Genomic DNA, 5,000 nt, shown 5'->3' with positions numbered 1-5,000 from the left:
CTATATGGATAGATGCTAATATAATAAATTTTAATATCTGTTATGCAACATATCTATGTCTATAAATATAGAAGATCAGTATGATAGAAATAAATATTAAAAATATTTTAAGGAAGGGACTTTTTGTTTATTATTTGGCTAGAGGCATGGCATTTAAATGAATAATATAGAAATGAAAATATACAGATCTATAATAAAGAAATGTATATAGGGAGATAGATAGATAGATAGATAGATAGATAGATAGATAGATATAGATAGATATAGATATATACATAGCCATAAGAAAGAAATAAATACAAGTTATCTAAATCTAGAAAAGCAGGTTAATATTCAATATGAAAAATATACGGATAGATGGTAATGTATTTTAATACATGTTATGCATTGTATCCATATGTATAAATAAAGAAATCAGTATGATAGAAATAGATATTAAAAATATATAAATCAAGGGACTTTTTGTTTATTATTTGGCTAGAGGCATGGCATTTAAATGAATAATATAGAAATGAAAATATACACATCTATAATAGAGAAATGTTTATAGGGAGATAGATAGATAGATAGATAGATAGATAGATAGATAGATAGATAGCCATAAAATAGAAATTAATACAAGAAATCCATATCTAGACAAGTAGATTAATATTCAGTATGAAAACTATATGGATAAATGGTAATATATTTTATATCTGTTATGCATTACATCTGTGTGTATAAATATAGAAGATCAATATTATAGTAATAGATATTTAAAATATTTAAATGAGGGACCTTTTTGTTTTTGTTTGGTTAAAGGCATGGCATGTAAATGAATAATATAGAAATGAACATATACACATCTATACTAAAGAAATAAATAGAGGGAGATATATATGTGTATATATATACATATACATATATAAATATAGCCATAAAAAAGAAATAAATACGTGTAATCCAAGTCTAGACAAGTATATTAATATTCAGTATGCAAACTATATGGATAGATGCTAATATAATATGTTTTAATATCTGTTATGTATTATATCTATGTGTATAAATATAGAAGATCAATATGATAGAAATAGATATTAAAACTATTTAAATCAAGGGTCTTTTTTTTTTTTTTATTTTGTTACAAGCAGGGCTTTTGAATAAATAATATAGAAAGGAAAGTATACACATCTATCCTCCAAAAATGAATATAGGGTGGTACATATATATATATTAATATATATAGCCATAAAAAAGAAATAAATACAAGTAATTTAATCTAGACAAGTAGATTAATATTCAGTATGAAAACTATATGGATAGATGTTTATATAATAAATTTTAATATCTATTATCTATTATGCTAATAGAATATATTTTAATATCTGTTATGTATTATATCTATTTGTATAAATAAAGAAGTTCAATATGACAGAAATAGATATTAAAAATATTTAAATGAAGGGCCTTTTTGCTTTTTATTTGGTTAGAGGCAGGGCTTGCTAAGTTCCGATGGGGGTTTTTTTGGGGCGTTCCTTGGAGAAGGGTTTTTGGAAGGGGGTTGCACACGTTCTTTCTTGCCGGGCTTCTTTGCACGTGGGGGGGCGATCCCCGCCCAGCCCCGGGCTGAGCTCTGCGGCAGTGCTGCCACCTTGTGGCCACAGAGCGGTACTGCAGCTGTGCCCCGGCGCGGGCGGGGCCGAGCCGAGCCGAGCCGAGCCGAGCCGAACCGAACCGAGGCGTGCCGTGTCGAGCCGGGACCCCCCCCCGCAGGAGCCGGGTCGGGCTGATTGCCACACTGAAGTTTGCGGCCGGCCGGTAGGACCCCGGCAGAGGCGTCGACTCCAATGCCTGCCGCCGCAGGGGCAGCCGCCGCCCAGCTCCGGAGCCGCTGAGCCCCGCCGCCGCCGTCCTCGCCCCGGGAAAGGCGGCGGAAAATCGGCCGGAGTGCTCGGAGTCGGCCGGCTTCGTCGGGTTTTTCGTTCAGGCAAGTAAGCTAGACAGACGCGCTGAGAGCATCGGGGGCCTCGATCGTGCCACAACAAAGATGGCCGCTCGGCCGGAAGTGGCTTCAGCCACAACAAAGATGGCGGCGAGGAAGGGCGGAAGTGACGCCACGCCCCTCACAAGATGGCTGCCGAGTCGCGGCTGGCTTTGACCTTCCAAGCATGGCGGCCGAAAAGGCGGGAAAATGCAAGGACCCCGGGCGGTGGGTGTCTACTCGACTGCCTGACAAACACCCCGACGCCGACGCCGCTCCGGCGCAATTTTCCGCGGCTTTTCCGGCCGTGCCGACACGGGCTGTACGCTCAGCGGCGCCGGGGCCGGACGCGAGCCAGCCGGGCGCCGACAGGCAGCGGTGCGGACGCCTCTCTCTGACGGGGTCCTTGCCGCGGCCCGCTTCGGCTCGGCTCCGCTCGGCTCCGCTCGGCTCGGCTCGTCTCCGCTCGGCTCCGCTCGGCTCGGCTCCGCTCGGCGCCGCTCGGCTCCGCTCGGCACGGCTCCGCTCGGCTCCGCTCGGCACGGTTCGGCTCGGCTCGACACGGCTCGGCTCGGCTCGGCACGCCTCGGTTCGGCTCCGCTCGGCTCCGCTCGGCACGCTTCGGTTCGGCTCCGCTCGGCTCGGCTCGGTTCCGCTCGGCTCGGCTCGGCTCGGCACGCTTCGGTTCGGCTCCGCTCGGCTCGGCTCGGCCCCGCCCGCGCCGGGGCACAGGTGCAGTACCGCTCGGTGGCCACAAGGTGGCAGCACTGCCGCAGAGCTCAGCCCGGGGCTGGGTGGGGATCGCCCCCGCACGTGCAAAGAAGCCCGGCAAGAAACAAGGTGCGCAACCCCCTTCCAAAAACCCTTCTCCAAGGAACGCCCCAAAAAAACCCCCATCGGAACTAAGCAAGCCCTGCCTCTAACCAAATAAAAAGCAAAAAGGCCCTTCATTTAAATATTTTTAATATCTATATCTATCATATTGATTTTTTATATTTATACACATAGATATAATGCATAATAGATATTAAAATATATTAACGTCCATCCATATATTTTTCATATTTATTATTAATCTACTAGTATATATTTGTTACTCGTATTTATTTCTTTTTCATCTCTCTCTCTCTCTCTATATATATATATCTCCCTATATTTATACCTTTGTTATAGATTTCTATATTTTCATTTCTATATTATTTATTTAAAAGCCCTGCCTGTAACCGAATTTAAAAAAACATCCCCTTCACCTTAAATGATTATTTAAATATTTCTAATGCTTATTTTTATCAAATTTATATACTATTTTGAACTAGCCCAGGGGCACTGGGAACCGGCCCAAAGGGACCCCGGCGGTGCCCGAGACCCGCGCCCGGAGCGGACGGATCTGCTGCTCCTGCTCCAGCTGCTCCTGCTGCTCCTGCTGGCAGCCTCAGTGCTGGCAGCACAGGGCAATTTCTATGGGGTTGGGAGGAAATGTGCTGTTTCAAGCTGGGATCACTGGCTTCTGTGGGTGGGGAAATCTTGAAGACTCAGCCGAGTCCCTCCTGAGAATTGCAAGGCTCGTGTCCCTGTGATTCTTGAGACAGGGTTTAAGTAGCTGCCATCGACTTGAGACAGCATCGAGTGGGTTTGTTCGAGTGGCAGAAATGATTTCTGTGCCTGGAATAAGGTGTCTTGGGATAAGCAACTCTCTTTGGTGGCAGAATGAACCGGTCTTTTTCCTTTTTCCTGCTTTTTCCTTCTAGATTGCAGAGCATTGGAGACCGGCGGCTCTGTGCTGCTCTTTGTTCACCTGTTGTGCTTGGAAGAGACGTGAAACTGCAGGGAAGCTGCGCTCGCCGTAGTAGCCAGAGGGAGAAGCACCTTGTCCATCTCGTCCATCTTGCCGGCCCCTGGCGTGGTCCTTTCCCCTCTGGCTCCTTGTTTCCCTCTTGTCCAATCAAGGACAGAATCCCTCTGTCCTTGCTGTGTGTTCTGCGCTCGGCCTTTTTCTGTGTCCTTCTCCGTGGCTCACTCACGTGCCTTTTTTAATTCCGTCTGTCTCTCTGCTCTTCCCCGTGCCCTTGTTTCCCAGTGGCTCCTTGTGTCCCCTTCCTTGGCTCTGTTCTTTTTCAATCCCTCTCTGTCTTGCTGCCCATGCCAGGTTTTGGGTTTGGGTGGAAGTTTTGGTTTTTTGGTGGTTTGGTTTTGGTTTTGGTGGTTTTTTGGTGATTTGGTTTGGTTTGGTTTTTTTTCCGTTTTGTTTTGTTTTTCTATTTCATCCTACAGCCCATTCTTTTGTTCTTTCTTTTCTTCCTGTGTCCTCTCTGCCACCACTCCCTCTTTCTGCCTCTGGCCTGTGCCTGGCGTTTTTGGGGAGGGATTTCTGGCACCTGCCCCCCTTTTCTTGTTGCAGCAGAGCTCCTTTTTGGGAGGGGGTCTAGTCCTAGAAGGGCTTCCAATAAAGCAGGGTGCTGCTGTCCAGGGCAGTTGGAGTTGTTCTGTGCCTTCTTTGGGGGTGAGGAGCAAAGGCTGAGGGGGACGGGGTGGGGACTGGGGGGCTCCCGTGTCCCTTGGGGCACGCCGAGGTCCCCGGCAGAGGGAGGCAGGCGCTGCGCTGGAGGAGCAAGGTGAGCGGGGAATGGGGAGGGCTCGTGCCGGGTACCCTTGCCCAGAGGGGACCCCGAGCTGCCAGGAAATTCCCTGCGAGGGCTGGATGCAGAATCCAAAAACCTGTGGAGCTGTTCTGGTTTTTACGGTAGGCATTGGCAAGGAACAGGAATGGATCTCTCTAAATTCCCTTGGAAAGAAACCCCCTCTCTGTGCACGCCGTCTTTAGGGTTTTGTTACGTCAGGAACGGCTTAGGGTTAAGAAAGTGGCTTTTGTTTTTCCACCTCTTACTTCCCTGTAAAAAGTGAGTGTATAAAACACATCTGTGCATCCATGAGGTACTAAAATGCACCGAGACAAATTTCTGTGCCTAAGTTCCATAGTGACGAGCGCGTTCTGCACTCGGGGTTCACCAGGGCTTTATATTTTTGTCATTCTGACCTGTCA

Source organism: Poecile atricapillus, chromosome 2, assembly GCF_030490865.1.
Source record: "Poecile atricapillus isolate bPoeAtr1 chromosome 2, bPoeAtr1.hap1, whole genome shotgun sequence".
Taxonomy (NCBI): domain Eukaryota; kingdom Metazoa; phylum Chordata; class Aves; order Passeriformes; family Paridae; genus Poecile; species Poecile atricapillus.
This window is presented reverse-complemented; position numbering follows the sequence as displayed.